General features: G+C 40.5%; 1 long non-coding RNA gene across 1 annotated transcript in view; it reads left to right on the forward strand.

Moving 5' to 3' along the window:
- LOC141585082 (uncharacterized) overlaps positions 1–25,856 on the forward strand; it is a 142,424-nt gene that overhangs the window by 58,284 nt on the left and 58,284 nt on the right. The gene's annotated exons all lie outside the window — the stretch shown is intronic.

Consider the following 25,856-nt stretch of genomic DNA (forward strand, 5'->3'; position numbering starts at 1 on the left):
TTTTTAAAGATGGAGTCTCACTCTGTTGCCAGGCTGGAGTGCAGTGGCGCAATCTTGGCTCACTGTAACCTCTGCCTCCTGGGTTCAAATGATTCTCCTGCCTCAGCCTCCCAAGTAGCTGGGATTACAGGCGTGTGCCACCAGGCCCAGCTAATTTTTGTATTTTTAGTAGAGATTCAGTAGATTTTCTAGTAGAGTAAATTCTCTAGTAGAGATCTTTAGTAGAGATTCACCAGGGGTTTCACCATGTTGGCCAGGATGATCCTGATCTCTTGACCTTGTCATCTGCCTGCCTTGACCTCCCAAAGCCCTGGGATTACAGGTGTGAGCCACTGCACCCAGCCCAAACTATTATTTTTATTTATTTTTTATTATACTTTAAGTTCTGGGGTACATGTGCAGAATGTGCAGGTTTGTTACATAGGTATACACATGCCATGGTGGTTTGCTGTATTCATCCCCTCCATGTCATCTACATTAGGTATTTCTCCTAATATTATTCTCTCCCCAATCCCCCAACCCTTGCTATCCCTCCCCCAACAGGCCCTGGTGTGTGATGTTCCCCTCCTAGTGTCCGTGTGTTCTCATTATTCAACACCCACTTATAAGTGAGATCATGCAGTGTTTGGTTTTCTGTTCTTGTGTTAGTTTGCTGAGAATGATGGTTTCCAGCATCATCCATGTCCCTGCAAAGACCATGAACTCATCCTTTTTTATGGCTGCATAGTATTCCATGGTGTATATATGCCACATTTTCTTTATCCAGTCTATCATTGATGGGCATTTGGGTTGGTTCCAAGTCTTTGCTATTGTGAACAGTGCCACAATAAACATACATATGCATGTGTCTTTATGATAGAATGATTTATAATCCTTTGGGTATATACCCAGTAATGGGATTCCTGGGTCAAATGGTATTTCTATTTCTAGATCCTTACATAATTGCCACACTGTCTTCCATAGTGGTTGAACTAATTTACATTCCCAAAAACAGTGTAAAAGCATTCCTATTTCTTCACATCCTCTCCAGCATCTATTGTCTCCTGGTTTTTTAATGATCCCCATTCTAACTGGTGTGAGATGATATCACAATATGGTTGTGATTTGCATTTCTCTAATGACCAGTGATGACTTAACACTTATGAAACTTTGAAGAGGACTTTTCTACTTTTCACATTCAGCCTCCTGAGTAGCTGGGATTACAGATGCCCGATACCAAGCCTTGCTAATTAAAAAAAATTTTTTTTTATTTTTAGCAGAGCAGGGGCTTTCACTATGTTGGCCAAGCTGGTCTCGAACTCCTGACCTCAAGTGATCCACCTGCCTCGGCCTCCCAAAGTGCTGGGATTACAGGCATGAGCCACTTTGCCCGGCCAGATCGTTATTATTTTAATTAAGTGCCCATCATCTAAAGTAGCTAGGTACTTCATTTCTTGTGGTCGAGACTTTGGGTCACCTTGGAGCAGACCTTGTTTGCATGGGGCAGTTTCCAGCCTGGGTTCTAGTTACAGGGTAAAAAACTAGTGATCATTGATTTAGCTTGGCAAAAATCTATACCCGGAGGTATTCCAACCCCCTGTTTCATATAACTTGAAGGTTGCTAACAAGATGGGCAAATTGGCCAATAAATCTTCAGGAGGATGGTAGTGAAGACATGAACCTTTTTCTTTGGGATTCAAAGCAAAGGACTGTTACTCATGACCTTAGAAAGGCTTCATGGAAGACAATTGATTGAAGGAGCCAGACACCCTCAGAAAAACCTCCTCTTTAAAGAGAGGGAGTCTGGATTGCTGGCCCGGGCTCCACGTGATGGCCCAGGTTGTTATATGGAGAAGACTTTTTATGGTTGATGTTGGATCACTTGACAGGAAGGGCATGTATTTACATGTTCTTCTTGGGGTGTCTTCCTTTCCTCTTCAAAGGCAAGTAACCAGGACTGACCTGTCTGTTTGAAAAAGCACCCCTGAGTTTCTCAGCCTACTCAGAGGAGCAGGAAGTGAAGAACAACGTTCTGGCTATAGGTGGGATAGGAGGTTGAAGTTAATTTGAATGTTAAAAAAAATACAGTTTCATTTTATACCCCAGGTTGCTGGTTACGTATGTAAAATATGTATGCATGGGGGAAAGGGCAGAATGGTGCTGGGCAAAATATACAAAGGTGAAAAAGTACAAAAACAGTAGAGTCGAGATGGTTAGATTTTGTTCAGTTTTTTCTTTCATGTGGCCATGTGTCTTTAAAAAGATGATAAAGCTAGGCGTGGTGGCTCACACCTATAATCTCTGCACTTCAGGAGGCTAAGGTTAGCAGATCACTTGAGGTCAGGAGTTGGAGACCAGCCTGGCCATGGTGAAATTCTGTCTCTACTAAAAATACAAAAATTAGTCAGGCGTGATAACCACACCTGTAATCCTTCCTAGCTACTAGGGAGGCTGAGACAAAAGAATCACTTGAACCTGGGAGGCAGAGGCTGCAGTGAGTCTGCCACTGCACTGCAGCCTGGGTGACAGAGTGCGACTCTCTCTACAAAAAAAAAAAAAAAATAATAAAATGTCTCCAGGAGTGGTGGCTCATACCTGCCATCCCAGCATTTTGGGAGGCTGATGTGGGTAGATAACTAGAGCTCAGGAGTTTGAGACCAGCCTGGGCAACATGGTGAAACCCTGTCTCTATGAAAATAAACAAAAACCAAAAATTAGGTGGTTGTGGTGGTGGGCACCTGTTCCCAGCTACTCAGGAGGCTGTGGTAGGAGGATTGCTTGAGCCTGGGAGGCAATGAGCCAAGACTGTACCACTGTACTCCAGCCTGGGTTACAGAGAGAGACCCAGTCTCAAACAAACAAACAAAGATAACGTGTAAATACATATTTGCATGACAATTAACTTTCCATTAAACATAAACCCTCAAGAATTGTTTCACTGTTCATTGTGTTCTGTCATCGTTACCATTTGTTTCCCATATTTTAAATCCTTTGCACAGTCCCTTTCCTTAGCATTCTTGTTTCCTCTTGTCCCTGTGTGTATTTTTAAAGCTTTCTCTTCACAATGGCAAATACAGCAGCTGGTTCCAACTCCTGTTTAGATACCAGTTGGAGGCCTTTGTTGAATGAAAGAAGATCCATTAAAAGAAGAAGTAATTATGCATCTTGTTTATTTTGTAGCAGGCAATTACCTTAAGTCTTACGGCCTCACAATGTCTAATTGATCAGCATTCTCTGATTTTAAAAGGTTTGTGTTTTTGAAGTTTACAACTCAGTTATTTGAAATTGACATACATTTTCTTGTAGAAACTACTATAAAATGGTGTTTAAGGCTCCTAGACCAGCCCATCAAAGCCCATAATACAGTGGAAATGTTTTACTGTCATTAGAAATAATTAGAAACATTTCCAGTGATGGTCTTACAAGAGGAATACATTTAAAGAATAGAAATATCAACTGAGAAAAGGGTGTAAAAACAGATGACTGTTGATGCTTGAAGAAAAGCAAGCACTTGGACAATGAGAAGGGAGATGGCCACATTTGCTGTTTGCTGAGCAGACTGATCATGATTAAGATCTTTTAATTGGAGGTAGTGAGTTTGGTCTCAGTTCAAAAATGGCATGAGAAGCCGGGCATGGTTGTTCACGTCTATAATCCCAGCCCTTTTGGAGGCCAAGGCAGGCAGATCAGAGGCCAAGATGGTGAAAACCCATCTCTACTAAAAATATAAAAATTAGTTGAGTGTGGTGGCACATACCTGTAGTCCCAGCTACTTGGGAAGCTGAGGCAGGGGAATTGTTTGAACCTTGGAGGTTGCAGTGAGCCAAGATCACACCACTGCACTCTGGCCTGGGCAATACAGCAAGACTCTGTCTCAAAAAAAAAAAAAAAAAAAAAAAAAAGGCATGAAGAGAATGATGGAGAGAAAAAGGTTTTCTGAAATGAGGCAATCACCCAGAGGCTGGGAGAAGATGGGAAGGGAGAAGAGGCAGTACAGATAGGCAGGTCCTTGCAAAGAAGAGCTTCTGAGTGATGAAATTAGCTGACTGAAAAATGAGAAAAGGCTGGAGAAGGGAGAGGGGAGGGTCCCTGGATGCAGGACCTGCTGAGCCGGGATGTGACTGGTGAGGTAGGAAACATGGTGCTTGTGGGACAGGAGCCCCCATGGGCTGCTGGCTCTCTGTGCCTTCAGCCACGTCAGTATTTTCTGTCATTTTCCTGTACCGCAGGTTCCCGAGGGCACTTCAGGTTTTCTCAGGTGAGGAGTTGGGGGTTGATGGGAGAGAAGAGCTTGGAATATTTCTTTGAGAAAATTAGGAGAAATATTGTATTGCTGCATCAATAGTTGTATTTTTTTTTTTTTTTTTTTTGAGACAGAGTTTTGCTCTTGTTACCCAGGCTGGAGTGCAATGGCGCGATCTCAGCTCACCGCAACCTCTGCCTCCTGGGTTCAGGCAATTCTCCTGCCTCAGCCTCCTGAGTAGCTGGGACTACAGGCACGCACCACCATGCCCAGCTAATTTTTTGTATTTTTAGTAGAGACGGGGTTTCACCATGTTGACCAGGATGGTCTCGATCTCTTGACCTCGTGATCCACCCGCCTCAGCCTCCCAAAGTGCTGGGATTACAGGCTTGAGCCACCGCGCCCGGCAATAGTTGTATTGTTGAGAGAGAGAGAGAGAGAGAGAGAGAGAGAGAGAGAGTGTGAGAGTGTGTGTGTGTGTGTGTGTGTGTGTGTGTGTGTGTGTATGCATGTGTCTGAGAGACAGAGAAAGAGAGAAACATCTTCCCACAGAGGAATTATACTGACCTTCCTGGGAGATAATAATACTTTCAGTGTGGCTGGTACCAGGAGACCCAGCTGTGCAGTTAGAATGAAGTAGGGAGCGTGCTGCATTATGGGAAATGAAGACAACTAGTTTATTCTCATTCAAAATATTTTTGTTTTGTTTTGCTTGAAATAAATTAGTTGTAAATAGAAATCTAAATAAAACACAACTCCAGGAAAGAATGAAATCTCACAATGATGCAATCATTGCTTAATAATTTCCTGCTTGCCTCCAAATGGACCAATTACAGAAGGATTGGGGGAGGTTCACTTTACAACATGTTGTGACAGAGAAGGAGGGGTTAAGAAATCCTGCCTCCTCATTGCCACATATCTAGTGTACTTACAATAACTAGAGATTTTCTGCGATGTCCTCAATTCAAATATTCTGTTATGTTGACTCATGTACATTCCTACTTGTCAGATTGCAGCTCCCAAGTTCTTTTCAGAAGATAGAGTTGGCATAGGAACGTAGCAGCAGATTCCTAGCTAGTGTTCTCAACCCTACTCCTCCCTTCTATTAGAAGATATTATCTATTAGATATTATCATTCATTTTTGTTTAAAGAAAACAAAATGCTTATATGTGCCGATGCTTAGAGAAATCTTTAAGTTACAGAAATTTTGATGGTTCTCTATTATACATTGCAATGAGCCCAGACTTTCTTTTTCTAGAATTAGAGAGTCTGCCCTACTTAGGTCACTTTTTTTCTCCTGCTTCCTGGACACCTACCTTTTGTGCCAGTCAAATAGCTACGTTCTCTTTTCCCTGCAACTGCCCTATTCACTCCTATCTGTGATGCCTTTGCTTCCTTTCTGTATCTAATCTTCCCTCCTGGGACACTTTTCTTCTTTCTTTACTTATTAGAACTAAGCTCACTTGTCAAATCTTAGCTTGAGTCTGACATCAAGCAAAACAAAGCACAGTACAGAGCTCATAGAGAATCGAATATCTTCATTCTTCAAGGGTCCTGGAGGAGCCACCGCAAGTGTGATCAGGATATTGAACGTACTGGCCTTGGGTGCTGTGTTCGTCTGCATTCCCCAGAGAAACAGACCCAGAGGAGTTCTATCGAGAGACTTACTATAAATAATTAGTTCACATGATTAGAGAGGCAGAGAAGTCCCAAGATCTGCAGTCAGCAAGCTGGAGACCCAGGAGAGGTGGTGGTGTATTTCCAGTCCAAGTCTGAAGATCTGGGAACCAGGAGCGCTGATAGTGTAAGTTCTAGTCTGAGTCCAAGTCCAAAGGCAGGAGAAGACCGACTTTGCAGCTTGAAGACAGGCAGAGAACTAATTATTTTTTTTCTCTCAATCTTTTATTCTATTCAGGTCTTCCACAGATTGGATGAGGCCTACCCAAAGCAATCTGCTTTACTACCCTACTAATTCAATTTTTTTTTTTTTTTCAGATAACAGTTTCACTCTGTCAGGCAGGGGTATGATCTTGGCTCACTGCAACCTCTGCCTCTGGAGTAACTGGGATTACAGGTGCAGTACTATTCCTGGCTAATTTTTGTAATTTTGGTAGAGACGAGGTTTCACCATGTTGGCCAGGCTGGTATTGAATTCCTGACCTCAGCTGATCTGCCCGCCTCTGTCTCCCAAAGTGCTGGGATTACAGGTGTGAACCACCACCCTTGGCCTAATTCAAGTGTTAATTTTACCTAGAAACACCCTCACAGACATACCAGAAATAATGTTTAACCAAGTATCTGGGTACTCTGTGGCCCAATCATGTTGACACAAAATTAACCATCACATTGGCTGAGTGTGGTGACTCACACCTATACTCCCTTTGTGAGGATGAGGCTGGTGTATTACCTGAGGTCAGGAGTTCAAGACCAGCCTGGCCAAGATGATGAAACCCATCTCTCCTAAAAATACAAAGTTAGTCGGGTGTGGTGGTGCACGCCTTTCATCTCAGCTACTCAGGAGGCTGAGGCAGGAGAATTACTTGAACCTGGGAGGCAGAAGTTGCAGTGAGCTGAGATGGTGCCATTGCATTCAAGCCTGGGTGGCAAGAGCAAAACTCCATCTCAACAAACAAACAAAAAACAAATTAACCATCACAGTTCTATTCCAGGAGGAAACCATTGTATTCTTTGTCACTATTGCCTTCAAATAAAGTCCTCAAATAAACTTTATTGCAACATCCTGGATGGTGTCTCAGGCACAGCCCTTTGTTTTTCTGTTCATTGGGGATCAGAATAGTTTCGGCGATTACAAATTTCAGCCTGATCTAAATAAAAACTTTAATCACAGTTCTAATTAAAACCTCTCCTCCCTTGTTCTCCCAGAGGCTTGCAGTAGGAAAGGAGGAGGTAAGATCTGCCTTTTTCTTCCACTCTCCACCTCTTGTCTCACTTGCTAGATGCTCTGGGGTTAGCCAGGGAGGAAGAGCTAGAAGTTGAGAGCTTTTTTTTTTTTTTTTTTAGCCTAGCCAGTCCTAATCTCCAAAAACCTCCTGTGTAGCAAACATCCAAATACTGATCATTTTTCAGTATAGGGCTTTTGTGGGTTCTTTGGAGACTCTCTGTTGGAGACCTCTGATATTGCAAAATTTCCTGACATGGTGAGGTCCTCTCTTGCTGCCCTCTTATGACATACCATCATCCCTGTTCCGGCAGTTTACAGTGTGTCACCTCTTTCTGGCTGGACAATGGTCAGCAGCCTTCTTGGGTGGGGTCTTTGCAGCGTCCGCTCTGCATTTTGCTTTACTAAGCTCTGAAAGTGTGATACTCTCTCTTTCTTCTCCATCATAGACAGCACGAGCCAGCCTCTCCTCCTTGGGCTTTTCTAGGGGAGAATCAGGCACCAGTCTCTGCACTTCCCAAACTTGAGGGAACACAGGTCAATCCTCCATGATAGGCAGAATAAGAATGTCTCACAGATGTCCACAGCCTGATCTCTGGAACCTGTGAATATGTTACATTACCTGGCAAAAGGGGCTTTAAAGATGTGATTGAGGTTATGGACCTTGAGTGGGGAAGATTATCCTGGATTATCCATGTGGCCCCAGCCTAGTTAACTCACCACAGGAGTCCTTAAAAGTGGAGAACTTTTAAGTTCTTATGTCGTATGTCTCTACCTTTTTTCTGTAGTCGTAACTCTCTCCTTGTTTTCTTGTTGGCTGTAGCTGAGGGCCATTATCAGCTTCTAGAGGTATTCACTGATAGAGAGAGGGATATGTCTATAGAGAAAGGGTAGAGACATATGACATAAGAAGGACGATCCCTACCATTGCTGACTTGAAGATGGAGGGAGACAGCTACAGGCCAAGTCAGTGAATGACCTCTAGAAGCCAACAAGAAAACGTATTTTGGCCAGGTGTGGTGGCTCACGCCTATAATCCCAGTACTTTGGGAGGCCAAGGCAGGTGGATCCCTTGAGGTCAGAAGTTCAAGACTAGCCTGGCTAACATGGTGAAACCGTGTCTCAACTAAAAATACAAAAATTAGCTAGGCAAGGTGGTTGGCACCTGTAATCCCAGCTACTTGGGAGGCTGAGTCAGGAGAATCACTTGAACCCGGGAGGTGAAGGTTACAATAAGCTGAGATCATGCCACCACACTCTAGTCTGGGCAACAGAGTAAGACTCTGTCTTAAAAAAAAAAAAAAAAAAAAGAGAGAGAGAAAGCATGTATTTCAATCCCACAACTGCAAGTAACTGAATTTTGCCAACAACCTAGCTGAACAGGAGATAGATTAGTCCACAGAGCTTCCAGAAGTCAACTCAGTTTGCTGACACCTTATTTTAGCCTGAGATTCCTACTAGTGATTTCTGTTCTGCAGACTGCAAGATAATACATTTGTGTTGTTTTAAGCAACTACATTTTGGCAATTTTTTAGTGGCAGCAATAGAAAACTAGCGTCCTCTCAGATTTTTCTCCCTGGGTCTACCAGTTCTGCCTTTTAGTAAGCAGGCAAGGAAGAGGATGGTGAGATGGCGTCCTTCCTTTGGCAGGGACTGTCTGCTTTCATTCTCTACCACTGCTGCTTTTGCAACTCCTCCTGCCTGGTTTGGGAAGGCAACAGAATGTTTTTCTTTTCTTTTTTTTTTTTTGAGACAGAGTCTCATTCTTGTCGCCCAGGCTGGAATGCAGTGGCGTGATTTTGGCTCACTGCAACCTCCGCCTCCCAGGTTCAAGTGATCCTCCTGCTTCAGCCTCCTGAATAGCTGGGATTACAGTCATACACCACCACACCAGCTAATTTTTATATTTTTAGTAGAGATGGGTTTCACCATATTGGTTAGGCTGATCTCAAACTCCTGACCTCAGGTGATCTATCGACCTCGGCCTCCCAAAGTGCTGGGATTGTAATCATGCTTACAGGTATGAGCCATTGTGCCTGGCCAGCAGCACGTTTTTCTCTACCATGGATTGACAACTTTATTGTCCTCACTCTTTCTTATATATAGGCTCTGGGCTAGAGGTGGATTTCTTGATGTGTCCAGCTCTTACTCTTTTTTCTTTCTTTCCTTTTTTTAAAAATCTTTTTTGTCCAGCTCTTACTCTCTTAGTCACAATGTAGAAGCAGGAAAAGTCTCATTTAGCACTGTTGGACACATTTTATAAAGCTTTGTCCCTTGTTCTGTGTTTCAGTGCAAGCACATGTAGACCATTTTTAAGCGTTTCCGTTACTCACCAGCTACCTGAATTCCCTCGGCCTAGGTGAGATCTGCTTGATGGAAATCCTCTTACTGATTGTCTGCATTTTGATGAACACACGTCTGATGTTAGGCTATGCACCGTTGGTCCTATTCCCTGTCTGAAATTAATTTTATTTAATCTAAATGAAAACTTTAATCACATCTTTAATTAAGAGCCTCTCCTCCCTTGTTCTCCCAGAGGCTTGAGGTAAGATCTGCCTTTTTCTTCCACTCTCCACCTCTTGTCTCACTTGCTAGATGCTCTGGGGTTAGCCAGGTAGGAAGGGCTAGAAGTTGAGAGCTATATATATATGTATTTTTAACCTAGCCAGATCTACTCTGCAAAAACCTCCTGTGTAGCAAACATCCAACTGACCAAGTCAGTTCCTTTAGCACATGGCCAGCAGGGCATCATGGCTTACACTGAACCTTCCAGAGCACAAACAGAGCCTCAGGTTTGCAAGGATAGAAGGCACCCTAAAGATCACCTGTTTCACTGCTTCTCTTCTCCCCCTCTTTGAACTCGAATCCTCCTTCCTCATTGGTCATCCAGGATATACCAGATCTGCAGGGGAATCTCTACTTTAAAAAAAAAATATATAATATAAATGAGTTATTTTTTAAAATAATTTTTTCTTTTTCTTTTAAAAAATTTTCATAAGTTATTGGAATACAGGTGATATTTGGTTAGAGGAGTAAGATCTTTTTTTGAGATGGTGTTTCACTCTTGTTGCCCAGGGCATAGTACAATGGTATAGTCTTGGCTCACTGCAACCTCTGCTTCCTGAGTTCAAGTGATTCTCCTGCCTCAGCCTCCCAAGTAGCTAGGATTACAGGCACCCAACACCACCCTGGGCTAATTTTTGTATTTTTAGTGGAGTTGGGGTTTCACCATGTTGGCCAGGCTGGTCTCAAACTCCTGACCTCAGGTGATCTGCCCGCCTTGGCCTCCTGAAGTGCTGGGATTACAGGTGTGAGCCGCTGTACCCGGCCATGAATAAGTTCTATAGTGGTGATTTGTTTGATTTTGGTGTGTCCGTGACCTTAGCAGTATACACTGCACCATACTGGTAGTCTTTTGTCTCTCACCCCCTCGCAGTCTTTCCCCCAAGTCCCCAAAGTCCCTTGTATTATTCTTATGCTTTTGCATCCTCATAGCTAAGCTCCCACACACCACGGAGAGCATATGGTATTTGGTTTTCCTTTCCTGAGTTACTTCACTTAGAATAATAGTCTCCAATCTCATCCAGGTTATTGCAAATGCTGTTAATTCATTCCTTTTTATGGCTGCATAGTATTCCATGATATCTATCTATCTATCTATCTATCTATCTATCTATCTATCTCAGTCTCTTTATCCACTCATTGATTGATGGGCATTTAGGGTGGTTCCATTATTTTGCAATTGTAAATTGTGCTGCTGTAAACATGTGTGTGCAAGTATCTTTTTTGAATAATGACTTCTTTTCTGGTGGCACCTTATTCCATTTGGAGATTTTCTCTGAATTCTTTTGAGGGCAGGGAAGAAATCTTGACCATCGCGTAAACATCAGTTCCAACTCAGAGCCTGAAGCTTCGCAGGAACTCAGTGAATGAATGAATGAATGAATGAACATTTTCGAGTCCCAAACTGGCTTCCCTGTGGTTTCCATAAGGTAGCCCTAGGGTGATTCGCAATGATTTAAATCCCCTCTTTACAGCATGACCTTTAACTATAAAAAACTATCTAGTCCTAATTCTTTTTTTTTATTATTTATTATTTTTTAAAATTTTTATTTTGTTTTTTATTTTATTTCTTTTTTCTTTTTTCTTTTTTTCTTTTTCTAGTCCTAATTCTTTCCTTTTCATTTGATGTCTTTTCAAACCCTCGAATGATATTCCACACATCAGTTACAACCTTTTCTGTTTTAGTTATATAATTACCTCCTAAGGAATGTTCAGCCTTCTGGAAGGCATTCAGCTTGAGATTGGGCTGGAAGTGATTGTGTAACTCTTGCAAAAGCCTGTGGTTTGAATCTTTCCAAACGTCTTATCTCAGCAGCCCAGAAGCAGTATTCTGCCAATAGTCACAGCTTCTCTGTTTCCCATTGTGTCATCTGCAGACAGCCCTGACGAGGGCTGAGAGCTCATATGGAAGGCGTCATGGTGTGTTTTAAATGTAACAGAATATCAAATGGGACTTTTCATGGTGTCTTGAAATTTCATCTGAATCCCCAAAGCTGAGAGCAAAAGGTGATAATTATGCTCAGATTTCTGAATAGGATATTAGCACAGACATATCCATGCAGAAATTATGAAAAGACAGCAAAACTGGTTTGGTGATTATCAACCTCAGTCGTATCCTCCAGCTGAAAAGGAGGAAGGGGATTAGAGAGTGGCTTTGGGGTAGGGACAGGGTCATGGCATTTCCTGTTCTCTTTCTCTGGGGAAACTCTTGAGAGAGTTCAAGCTCCTGTGGCGTCCTGGGATCAGAGTAGAGGAGTAGGAGAGATTATGAAGGAGTAAATTTGTGTCTTCTGGCATTTAGGGACATAAATGAATAGAAACTAGGGTTTGGTTCCTGCCTGGTGAATATGGGATGTTGGAGGTTGGTTGAAACAACCAGGGAATCCTAAATGAGAGAGTCATAGTGGAACCTGTTTATACTGTGAGAATTTGTAACGGTGAGGGCATGGGTTTCCGAGGAGCTACAATGGAAAACAGCTGTATTGAATCAGAAGGGTTGCCTATGGAGTGAAGGGACCCCAGCAATGAGCTGTTATATGCTATACTTCTGAGCAGGAGCTGAGAAATTTGCAATAAACTTCAGGGAGAAGACGGGGCACGGTGGCTTACCCCTGTAATCCCAGCACTTTGGGAAGCCAAGATGGGTGAATCACTTGAGGTCAGGAGTTCAAGACCAGCCTGGCCAAGATGCCAAAACCCGCATCTCTACTAAAAATACAAAAATTAGCTGGGTGTGATGGTGCACGTCTGTAATCCCAGCTACTTGGGAGGATGAGGCAGGAGAATCCCTTGAACCTGGGAGGAGGAGGTTGCAGTGAGCTGTGTGCCACTGTACTCCAGCCTGGGCAAGAGAAGGAGACTGTCTCAAAAAAAAAAAAAAAAAAAAAAAAAAAGAAAAGAAACTTCTGGGAGAAGTGGGAGAGTGCACTGACTTTGAAGGGAGTTTTTCTTTTTTATTTTATTTATATACATATTTTATTGCACTTTAGGTTCTGGGGTACATGTGAAGAACCTGCAGGATTGTTGCATAGGTACATACATGGCAATGTGGTTTGCTGCCTCCATCCCCATCACTTATATCTGGCATTTCTCTCCATGTTTTCCCTCACCAACTCTTTACCCTCCCCGTTCCTCCCCTAGTCCCCGCAACAGACCCCAGCGTGTGATGCTCCGAAGGGAGTTTTTCAACCAGGCGATCCCCAGAGATGTTTCCCATTGGAGAGAGCCAGCATGTGGTCTCTTCCTACCCCAAGGCCATGGTACACTGCATTACAAGAGCATCTGCCACAGAGATATATTTGCCCTTCTTCCCTTAATACCCTCTGCTCCCTGCCTGGACTCTGGAGAATTTAGACACAGCAGAGTGAGAGGGAGACATGTGAAGGAGATGGAGGAAGAGCAGACAGTTCCACCTTCTCATGCTGTAGGTCACCACACCAGGCTGAGATTGCACTGAGTACACGATTGAAGTTTTAAAATTTTTTTTTTCAGGGATAGGGTCTTATTCAATTGCCCAGGCTGGAAGGCAGTGACCCGATCATAGCTCACTGTACCTCAAACTACTGGACTCGAGAGATCCTTCTGCCTCAGCCTTCTGAGTGGCTAGGACTACAAGAATGCACCACCGTACCTGGGTGATTTTAAATTTTTTTGTAGTGACAGGGTCTTGCTATGTTGCCCAGGCTGGTCTTGGGCTTCTGGCCTCAAGCAATCCCCCTGTCTTGGCCTCCCAAAGCACTGGGATTACACACGTGAGCCACCGCGTCTGGCCTGAAGTTATTAATAGAAATGTTTAATGAGTTTTCATTTTTGAAAGTAATTTCAAAATCTATGAAATAAGTCTGAGATATTGCCCAGAGGTGGGGAAGAATGCTGTGACAGAGCATGTTCTGAGGGGGCCATCAGAGAATTATGAAACTGTTTTCTGTTGGTACACTATTGAGCTTAGCTCATTTGATAAACTTAATAAGTAGACGATAATTTTAGGTAAATTCCTGAGAGGCTAGTCCTGAGGAATAGATGAGCAACAGATTATTCTCTAGAACATTGATATTATAGACTTCTTTTTAAAGTTTTTGATATTGTTAATTTTTGTTAAGTAATAATAACCTTTATTGACAGATTACTATGTGCCGGCACTCTGACAAAGTGCACTGCAATACTCTTTCATTTAAATTTTTTTTTCTTTTTTAGATGCGGGGTCTCACCATGTTTCCCAGGCTTGAGTGTAGTGGCTTTTCACAGGCGCAGTCCTAGTACTGATCAGCACACGAGTTTTGACCTGCTCTGTTTCCGACCTGGGCCGGTTCACTCCTCCTTAGGCAACCTGGTGGTTCCCCACTCCTAGGAGGTCACCATATTGATGCCAAACTTAGTGCGGACACCTGATCTGCATAGTGCACTACAGCCCAGAACTCCTGGGCTCAAACGATCCTCCCACCTCAGTCTCCCGAGTAGCTGGGATTACAGGCACGCACCACCGTGCCCGGCTCTTTCATTTAATTTTAACAATTCTGCAATATAGGAATTTTATCAATATTTTACAAAAATAAAAAATTTCTATCTCAGAGAAGTTAATCAACTTGTGCAAGATAATAATGCTAATGAATAGCAGAGATAGGGTTTAAAAACTTTTCACTTCCATATAATTTTTCAATTATAGAAAAGTTGCAAAAATACTACAGTGAATCCCCATATATTCTTCCTTCAGCTTCTCCTAATGCTAACTTTGTATATAACCATAGCATAACTATTAAAACTAGGAAAGTAACATTGATACAAATTTTTTTTTTTTTTTTTTTTTTTTTAAATTTAAGATGGAGTCTCATTCTGTCGCCAGGCTGGAGTGCAGTGGTGTGATCTTGGCTCACTGTAACCTCTACCTCCTGGGTTCAAGTGATTCTCCTGCCTGCGCCTCCCAAGTAGCTGGGACTGCAGGCATGTGCTGCCATGTCCAGCTAATTTTGTATTTTTAGTAGAGACGGAGTTTCACCATGTTGGCCAGGATGGTCTTGATCTCTTGATCTTGTGATCCATCTGTCTTGGTCTCCCAAAGTGCTGGGATTACAGGCGTGAGCCACCACGTCCAGCTCCTAATGAATGTTCTTTTTGTGGTTAGAATCCAACCCTTGGTCCCACATTACATTTAGTTGTCATGTTTTCATAGTTTCCTCCTAAATCTTTCTTTGCGTCATTAAATTTTAAGATTGGGAAGGACATTAAAGGTCTTCTAAATAAATCATCCTGTGGCTTCTCAAATACCCTCTATTAAAATCCCTGCTGTTCATTATTTGCATGAAGACACCACTAGTGGTGGTCTGTCCTAAATGGGGCCACTTCTGTTAGAAGGTCCACATTTGCTTTCTTAAGATTCCACTTATTGGTTCTGGTTCTTACCTTATACTTACCATTTAGAACAAGGCCAGTTTCTCTTCTACGCGATAACTTTCAAATATATGAAGACAATTATGTCCCTACTCCAGCTGGAACCCCACCCTCCACCCCTGCCACCAAATCATTTCTCCTTTATGATAGGCATCTTTAATTCCATCAACTGTTCCCTATATGTCACGGGTTTAAGTCCTTCTGCTTAAAACCATGGGCTTTGCCCTAAAATAGCTTCAAACTAGTTTGGGCCATTGTACCCTGAACTAGCTCTAGTTGTATACATAGATGTAGATGTGGGTCTGTCTAGAGCTGACCCTTGAACAATGTGGGGGTTAGGATTACTGACCCCAGAGAGTTGAAAAATTTTTAATTACCTTTGACTCCCCCAAAACTTAACTACGAATAGCCCCCTGTTTACCAGAAGCCTTATTGATGACATGAACAGTCGATTCACACATATTTTGGTATGTTACATATATATTACATACTGTATTCTTACAGTAAAGTAAGATAGAGAAAAGAAAATGTTATTAAGAAACTCATAAGTGCTGGGCGTGATGGCTCCTGCCTGTAATCTCAGCACTTTGGGAGGCTGAAGTGGGTGGATTACTTGCAGTCAGGAGTTTAAGATCAGCCTGGCCAACATGGTGAAACCATGTTTCTACTAAGAATACCAAAATTAGCCGGGTGTGGTGACACAAGCCTTTAATTCCAGCTGCTTGGGAGGCTGAGGCAGGAGAATTGCTTGAACATGAGAGGAGGTTGCAGTGAGCTGAGATCATGCCACCGCATTCCAGCCTCGGCAAGAGCGTGAGACTCTGTCTCAAAAAACAAACAAACAAACAAAAAAAACAAAACAAAAAACAAAAACTCATAAGGAAGAGAAAGTATATTTACTATTCATCAAGTGGAAGTAGATAATTATAAAAGTCTTCATTCTTGTCATTTTCACATTGAGTAGGCTGAGGAGGAGAAAAGAGAGGAGAGGCTGGTTTTGCTGTCTCAGGGATGACTGAAGCAGAAGAAAATCTCTAGCCTTCCCTCCCTATAAATAAGACTTAATGAGATATGCAATTGTAAAATTGCCCCTGCTTTTTCACACTGCCAAATCCAGAGAGAATAAAAAAAATCCAGATCCTAGAGCAAGTCCTTTTTGTCGTTCTCATACAGACATTCCCCATGGCTCCTAATAGCCTGCATTCTCTCCCACTGCAACGGGTAATAAATCCAACTTGTTCAATGTGCCACAGGTTGTGTACAGTGCACAAGCGTTCCCTTTCTCGTCTTTTCACCAACATTTTTATGAATAACATCTTTTTGATAATAGCCATTCTAAAATGTGGTATCTCATTGAAGTTTTAATTTGTATTTTCCTAATGGTAGTGATGTTGAGCAATTTTTTGTGAACCTGTTAGCTGTTTTTAAGTTTTCTTTTGAGAAATGTCTATTCAGGTCTTTTGCCCATTTTTAAATTGGGTCATTGGTTTTTTTGCCATTGAATTATTTGAGTTCTTTATATATTTTGGATGTTAACCCCTTATCAGATATATGATTTGCAAATATTTTCTCTCACTCTATGGGTTGTCTCTTCATTTTATTGTTTCCTTTGCTGTGCAGAAGCTTTTTAATTTTGTACAACCTCATTTATCTATTTTTGCTTTTGTTACCTGTGCTTTTGGCATCATATCCAAAAAGTCATTGCTCAGACAGATACCATGGAGATTTTCCCATTTGCTTCTAGTAGTTTTACAGTTTCAGGTTTTATATATAAGCCTATTTAGTTTTGAGTTGATTTTTGTATTTAGTGTAGATAAGATTCCAATTTTATTCTTCTGCATGTGGATATCTAGTTTTTCCTACACCATTTATTGAAGAGACTGTCCTTTTTCCCATTGTGTGTTCTTGGCAACTTTGTTAAAAATCAGTTGACTATGAAGTGTAGGGTTTATTTCTGGGCTTTCTATTCTGTTCCATTGTTTGATGTATTTTTTTAAATATCAGTACCATGCTGTTTTAATTATAATTACTTTATAATATATTTTAAAATCAGGGAGTGGGATGCCTCTAGATTTGTTCTTTTTTTCCATATTCTTTTTGCTGTTCATAGTCTTTTGTGATTCCATATGGACTTAAAGAATTGTTTTTGTTCTATTTCTGTGAAAATGTAATGGAATTTTGATAGGGATTGTGCTAAATCTGTAGAATGCTTTGGGAAATGTAGACATTTTAATATTAATTCTTCCAATCTGTGAACATAGAGTATCTTTCAATTTACTCATTTTTTTTTCAATTTTTTTTTTCCATGAATGTTTTGTAGTTTTCAGCATATAGGTCTTTCACCTCCTTGGTTAAATTTACACCGAAGTGTTGTATTTTTCTATTGCTATTGTAAATGGTAATGTTTTCTTGATTTAATTTTTGGATAGTTTGTTATTAGTGTATAGGAACACTACTGATTTTTGTGTGTTGAGTTTGTGTCTTACAACTTTATTAAATTCATTTATCAGTTCTAACAGCTTTTTTGATGGCATCTTTAGAGTTTTCTATACATAAGATTATGTCACCAGCAAACAGATACAATTTCACTTCTTCCTTTCCTATTAGAATGCCTTTTATTTCTTTTTCTTGCCTAATTGCTCTGGCTAGGAATTCCAGTACAATATTGATAAGAGGTGGTGAAAATGGGCATCCTTTTTTTGTCCCTGATCTTGGAGGAAAAAGCTTTCAATTTTTCACTGTTTTTTACTTTACTTTATTTTTTAAATTTCCTAACCACTAAGTATAATGTTAGCTATGGGTTCTCCCATATGGTCTTTACTGAGTTAAGGTACATTTTCTCTGTACCTAATCTGCTGAGAGTTTTTATCATAAGAGTGTTGCAATTTGCCAAATACCTTTTTTTTACATTTATTAAAATGATCATATATTTTATATCCTTTATTTTGTTAATATGGATTATCACATTTATTAATTTGAATATGTTTAAATCATCCTTGCTTCCCAGGGTTAAATCCCATTTGTCATGGTGAGTGATTCTTATAATGTGTTGTTGAATTTGGTTTGCTAGTATTTTGTTGAGAATTTTTGCAACTATGTTCATCAGGAATATTGGCCTGTAATTTTCCTTTTTTGTAGTGTGCTTGTTTGGCTTTAATTTCAATAATATGTTTTATTTAACCCATTATATCTAAAATATTATTTCCAAATGTAGTCAATATGAAAGTATTGTTGAGATATATCACTTTCTTTTTATGTTTCATACTAAACCATATCTCATTTGAGACTAGGCACATTTCAAGTTGTCCCTTGAACAATATGAGGCTAGAGGTGCTGACCCCCACATAGTTGAATATTCATGTATAACTTTTGACTATCCCACAACCTAACCACTAATAGCCTGCTGTTGACCAGAAGCCTTACTTTTAACATACTGTCGATTCACACATATTCTGTATGTTATATGTATTATATATCATAATTCTTACAATAAAATAAGCTAGAGAAAACAAAATGTTATTAAAAATTATAAGGAAGATAAATTATATGTATTGTTCATAGGTGGAAATAGATCATCATAAAGGTCTTCATCCTCATCGTCTTCATGTTGAGGAGGCTGAGGAGGAGGAGAAAGAGGAGGGGTTGGTCTTGCTGTCTCAGAGGTGGCAGAGGCAGAATAAAACCTGTGTTCAAGGGTCAATTGTATTCAGCAGTTACATTTGGCTTCTGTATTGGACAGCACAGATCTAGGATCTATTGCTTTAGTTCTCCTGCTGATTTAACAGATAATAGTCTGGGCACGGTGGCTCATGCCTGTAATCCCACAACTTTGGAAGACTGAGGCAGGAGAATCACTTGAGGTCAGGAGTTCGAGACCAGCCTGGCCAATATGGTGAAACCTTGTCTCTACTAAAAATACAAAAAGTTAGCTGGGCATAGTGGCAAGTGCCTGTAATCCCCCTACTCAGGAGGCTGAGGCAGGAGAATCACTTGAACCCAGGAGGCGGAGGTTGCAGTGAGCTGAGATTGTGCCACTGTACTCCAGTCTGGGCAACAAAGCAAGACTCTGTCTCAATAAATAAATAAGTAAATAAGTAAAAATAATAATTTTGGGCTGGGTGTGATGGCTCACTCCTGTAATCCTAGCACTTTGGGAAGCTAAGTCAGGAGGATCACTTGAGGCCGGAAGTTTGAGACCAGGCTGGGAAACACAGGCTCACACCTGTAATCCCAGCACTTTGGGAGGCTGAGGCAGGCAGATTACTTGAGATCAGGAGTTTGAGACCAGCTTGGCTAATACAGTAAAACCCTGTCTCTACTAAAAATACAAAAATTAGCTGGGCGTGTTGGCGGGCACCTGTAATCCCAGCTACTCGGGAGGCTGAGGCAGGAGAATTGCTTCAACCTGGGAGGTGGAGGTTGCAGTGAGCTGAGATCGTGCCACTGCACTCCAGTCTGGGCAACAGAGTAAGATCCATCTCAGGGAAAACACACACACACACACACACACACACACACACACACACACACACATATATATATATATATGCATACACACATGTATGTATAAAATTTTATAATGTGGGATTATTATATGTGATATAATAATAAATACTAGAATATGGGAGTGGGTGAAGAGAAATAAATACTGAAAAATTAACATAAACATTTTGAACAAAAACTACATGCACTTAGAAATGAGAAAAAAGGAAAGAGAAACAACAATTTAAATAATTTATGGTTTACAGTAGAAATTTAAAACCACAATTATAGAGTATTTAGAAAACATGGAAGATAAGAACATTGTAAGGGATGAGGCTAAAGGTGTGCTCAGAATTATTATTATTTTTCTTTTTTTCTGACATGGATTCTGACTCTGTTACCCAGGCTGGAGTGCAGTAGTATGATATCCATTCACTGCAACCCCTGCCTCCTGGGTTCAAGTGATTCTCCTGCCTCAGTCTCCTGAGTAGTTGGGATTACAGGCACGTGCCACCACACACAGCTAATTTTTATATTTTTAGTAGAGATGGGGTTTCACCATGTTGGCCAGGCTGCTCTCAAACTCCTGACCTCAAGTGATCTGCCCACCTCGGCTTCCTGAAATGTTGGTATTACAGGTGTGAGCCACTGTGCCCAGCTGGAATTCATTATTTAACAAGAAAGCATTCAAACTGAGAAAAACAAACTGAAACAACTTAAGGAGAGCAGTAATAAGAATGAAGTGTTAGATAAACTTAACAGAAATAACTGAAAACAGAAACACTGCAGAACTGATATTAATGCAAGAGACGACTCTGAGAAACCAATGTCTTTAAGAAAATTAAAGAAAATTAATTTTCCCTTTTCCTGGGAAAAATAGAAGAGAAAACAAAAAATTAAAAATGAGGTAAAGTTTTAGACATAGAAAAGGTTAAACGTTTATATAAAAAAGTTCTTTTCTGTGAGAATTATTGAAATGTATATAAGTGAGTAATAGGAAGTCTGGGATTTAAAAAAAATTGCCCTGCTCCACTGAAAAAAGTAATAGGAAAATAGACAAAGGAGTATTGGTGAAAATGTTGATTACTTTTGAGGCTGGTCATGGGTGCTTGAGTGTTCATTATGCTATTCTAACCACTTACATGTATGCTTGAGCATTTCTGCTATGGTTTGAATATGGTTTTTTGCCACCAAAACTTACGTTGAAATTTGGTCCCTTGGGTGGCAGTGTTTGGAGGTGGGCCTTTTGGAAAGTGTTTGATTCATGGAGTGGGTTCTTTTTGAGTGAATGGCTTGGTGTCCTTTTCAAGGTAGTGAGTGAATTCTCACACGTATGAGACTGATTAGTTTTTAGTTTTCACTGGAATGAATTAGTTCCCAAGAGAGTGGGTTGTTATAAAGCTAGGATGTCCCTGAAGTTTTGTCTCTTCACACGTTTGCTTCCTGTTTGACCTTCTTCACCATGTTATGAGGCCACACTGAAAGCCTTTCCAGAAGCTATGCCCTTGAACTTTCCAGCCTGCAGAACCATGAGCAAAATAAACCTCTTTTGTTTTGTGAGACGGAGTCTTGCTCTTGCTCAGGCTGGAGTGCAGTGATGTGATCTCAGCTCACTGCAACTTCTGCCTCCTGGGTTGAAGCGATTTTCCTGCTTCAGTCTCCTGAGTAGCTGAGACTACAGGCGACTGCCACCACGCTTGGCTAATTTTGGTATTATTAGTAGAGATGGGGTTTCACCATGTTGGTCAGGCTGATCTTGATCTCCTGACCTCGTGATCCACCTGCCTTGCCCTCTCAAAGTGCTGGGATTACAGACGTGAGCCACCTTGCCCTGCAATAAACCTCTTTTCAAGTTACCCACTGTCAAGTATTTTCTTATAGCAACACAAACAGACTAAGACAATTTCCATAATAAAAAGTTAAACAATTTAGAAGAGAATGTTATGCTTGACTTACTGCTAATAAATTTGAAAATCTTCCCAATGAAGTAGATGGTTTTCTGAAAAAACATATTAATAAAATTGACTGGAGAAGTGACAATCTGAATAGAGCAACAACCCTAAAAGAAATTATAAATGAATTACCTCACAAAGAGATTCCAAGATCTGATTATTTTGTTTCTTCAAGAAATATATAAATTTTATGCTCTGTTAATTACATAGAAATAAGTGATGCCATGAAATTCCTTCTATACAGTTAGCACGGCCTCACCATTTGGACCTGATATATAAACAAAAAAAATATCAAACTATAGAACAACTTTATGTGCAAATATGTATGAGAAATTTGTAATTGAAAAAATAAGAAAATTAAACTCAATTATATTTAGTTGACCAATTTCTACTTAACTGATTCAACAGATTAAAAAAGTTCATTATTTTTCTATAAAACATTGATTTCCATCCACAGAAGGATGAATACTTATGGCTAATTTGCCCTGGTGTTCCCTGGCAGTTCAGTTCCCATAGTAGCAGATTTCCAAACAAGTTTATGTCAATTGTATTTGTTAATATATTTATGGAATCTAATTAAATATTTATGTAAACTGATGAAATAATAGCATGGAAAAAGAATTTGTTCCTATGAAAACTGTATTGAATGTATCAGATGAACTCAATATAAATGATCATTAAAAATTAAATTAGGTGAGAATGAGACAATTGTAACAGTTGGGAAGAAGTCACAAAACTCTAGAATTCTGTCCTTGAAGAGCAATTTGAAATTATTATTTTTTTTGAAGAAATCAAATTGAAAATAACAATGCATTAGGGGTTTGATTTAGGTAAGAAAGATGATACAGAATTCTAATTCTTCCTTTAGGCTCTGAAGTAGCTAGGGCTACAGGTGCACACTATCATGCCTGGCTAATTTTGAATTTTTTTTTTGTAGAGATGGGATCTTACTATGTTGCTCAGGCTTGTCTTGAATTCCTGGCCTCAAGCAATGCTCTTACTTCAGCCTCCCAAAATGCTGGGATTACAAGTGTGAGCCACTAGACCCAGCCCAATGAAAGCTTCAATTAGACTTTGAAAAAATCTTTGTGTTAGAGATATTGTTGAATATGCTGATGAAAAAGAAAAAACACAACAAAAACCAAAAGCCAAATCTTACTCAAACTAGCTTAATAATAAAGGATATTTCCTGGCATGTATAAGGATGATACTAAAAATATTTAATATCAACCAGTACAGCATAGGTATTAACCAATTAGAATAGGCATCTGATTAAAAAGAAAGATGTGAATATAAATCATTACATGCACGTGTATGTCTATTGCTGCACTATTCACAGTAGCAAAGACATGGAATCAACCCAAATGCCCATCAATGATAGACTGGTTAAAGAAAATGTGGTACATGTACACCATGGAATATTATGCAACCATAAAAGGAAGGAGATTACATCCTTTGCAGGAACATGGATGAGGCTGGAAGCCATTATTCTCAGCAAACTAATGCAGGGCTAGAAAACCAAATACTGCATGTTCTTACTTCTAAGTGGGAACTGAACAATGAGAACACATGGACGCAGGGAGGGGAGCAACACATACTGGGGCCTGTTGTGGGAAGGCAAAGGGTAGGAGGAGAGCATTGAGAAAAACAGCTAATGCATGCCAGGCTTAATACCTAGGTGATGGGTTGACTGGTGCAGCAAACCACCATGACACACATTTACCTGTGTAACAAACCGGCACATCCTGCACATGTACCCTGGAATTAAAAAAAAAAAAATGATATCACCCATGTCCAACCAGGATGGCTATTCCAGTGTGTACTGCTCAGTATATCTTCTTGGGTTTAGTTTCATAAACCCAAGGAGATATCCAGAAGTAGGCTACCCTCAAGTGAGGCTTGATCTGGTGCCTCAATAATATTACACCAAAACCTATTTATTCTCTGCCCTGTTTTCTTTGCTGTGACTTTCATCCTAAACTGAATCCCCAGGTTGGCTGCCAGTGGCTTCTGAGGTTGTGTGTTTCAATATTTTTATTTAGTAAGAAGTAGGGATTGTCTCTTTGTGTTAGCATTTATAGCAAGAATCTTGAGGAGGCTGAGGCAGGAGAATTGCCTGAACCCAGGAGGTGGAGGTTGCGGTGAGCCGAGATTGCGCTATTGTACTCCAGCCTGGGTAACAAGAGCGAAATTCCATCTTAAAAAAAAAAAAAAGAATCTTGAGATTTCCCCTGATTAGAATGATTTGGGTCACATGCCCACCCTTGTACCAGCCATGTTGGTGAGGGCCGTGACTCGGTGCGGATTGGCTTGGTCAACTTCTATGTCCCACCTGGAGCTGGGGGTCTAGTCAGCTTTTCCTCTACCACTTAGATCCCCAAACAAGCATTAGGATACTACAGGGAAGGGGTGAGTGTGGATACTGAGAAAATAATCAATAAATAGCCTCTATATTAATGCAAAATATGTTATCAATAGATCTAATAAGAAAAACTGCATGATGATTTTACTGGATTAAAAGACATTCTACATAATAATTATTTTACAAATTAAAGAGTAAAATATTAATATCCCCAAAGAAAAGTGGACAAAGTGCATAAATTGATCATTAAAAGAATACAACTGGCCAAAAAGTATGTAAAAAAGCACAAATAAGTTAGTAATCAAAGAAATGAAAATAAAAATAATTATTTGTGCTTTTTGCTTAATCAAATGGCTAAGTTTCATGAAGGGGATATAATTACGCTGCATAACCCAGTGAGCTCATCTGGCTGGCCAAAGGGTAATTAGGACTCAGCGTCTTGCCCTTCTCCCACTTGGAGGGGCAGTGCCCAAGCTTGGCTTCTTATGTAACTGGTGCTTTCATTCCCTGCCTAGGGTGTGTAGGCAGTGGGTGAAACATCCTGCAGGCTTCAGAGTTGCCAGGTGCTGGGAGGCTGGCATTCTAAATAACTCTCGTAAATAGCAAGCAACCCTAAACCAGACTGCTTGGGATACTGATAAGGCTGTTTTCACATGCTTATCATATGAGAAGGAAGAGACATCTAACATCCCTGGCATGCTTCTTTATAGGAAGGGAGTCACTGCGGAGGGCTTTTGTCAAGCTGACCCTGGCCTTGAAAATTTCTTTTTTTAAATTAAGCTGATTCTCTAGCTCATACATAGCATGTGATATGAGGTTTCACCCAAATCCTAGGGAACATTGTACACAAAAGAAATATTTAACAAATGACATACTGGGCTGGATGCGGTGGCTCACGCCTGTAATCCCAGCAGTTTGGGAGGCTGAGGCGGGTGGATCACCTGAGGTTGGGAGTTTGAGACCAGCCTAACCAACATGGAGAAACCCGGTCTCTACTAAATATACAAAATTATCTGGGTGTGGTGGCACATGCCTATAATCCCAGCTACTCCTCCTGAGGCAGGAGAATTGCTTGAACCTGGGAGGTGGAGGTTGCAGTGAGCTGAGATTGCACCATTGTACTCCAGCCTGGGCAACAAGAGCAAAACTTCCTCTCAAAAAAATAAATCATAATAATAAAAAAAGATATACTGGGCCAGGCGCTGCAGCTCATGCCTGTAATCCCAGCACTTTGGGAGGCTGAGGCAGGCGGATCACCTGAGGTCAGGAATTCAACACCAGCCTGGCCAACATGGTAAAATGTTGTTTCTACTAAAAATTCAAAAATTAGCCAGACGTGGTGGTGGGTGCCTGCAATCCCAGCTACTTGGGAGGCTGAGGCAGAAAAATTGCTTGAACCTAGGGGGTGAAGGTTGCAGTGAATTGAGATCCTGCCACTACCCTTCAGCCTGGGTGACAGAACAAGTCTCCATCTCAGGAAAAAAAAAAAAAAGATATACTGAATGATGATGAGGTACAGGTGATGGATATTCTTATCTTGTCTGTTAGCCTAAAACTAGTTGCTACCTTTTGCAGAAGCAATTTATAGTATGTGTAAAGGGCCTTCAGCATATCACTTTAAAAGAAATACTTATTAAATAGTAGATTGATCACTATGGTCTATAATGTCATCAAGATTCCAGGAAAACCCAACAAAAGTACGTAATCTACAGAAAATATTTTGGCTTTAAGATTAGAGTAAAAGATGTGTAATTTTCTATTTCCTTCCACTGGAGACTAGAAATTAGATGCCCACATTGTTGTTGGTAATCTAGGTTAAAAAACCTAGTGAATAACAAAAAATCTGTCACTTCATATGATTTTAATCATGTGAAGGGAAAAAGAGATTCTTAGAAAATAGGACTCACCTGTGCTTCACCCCATCTTAATAACATTATTATTTTACCCTCACAGGGGTTAATATGTTTTCTGGAAACTGACCATATTCTTTA

This window comes from Saimiri boliviensis, chromosome 7 (genome assembly GCF_048565385.1).
Source record: "Saimiri boliviensis isolate mSaiBol1 chromosome 7, mSaiBol1.pri, whole genome shotgun sequence".
NCBI classification, from domain to species: Eukaryota; Metazoa; Chordata; class Mammalia; order Primates; family Cebidae; genus Saimiri; species Saimiri boliviensis.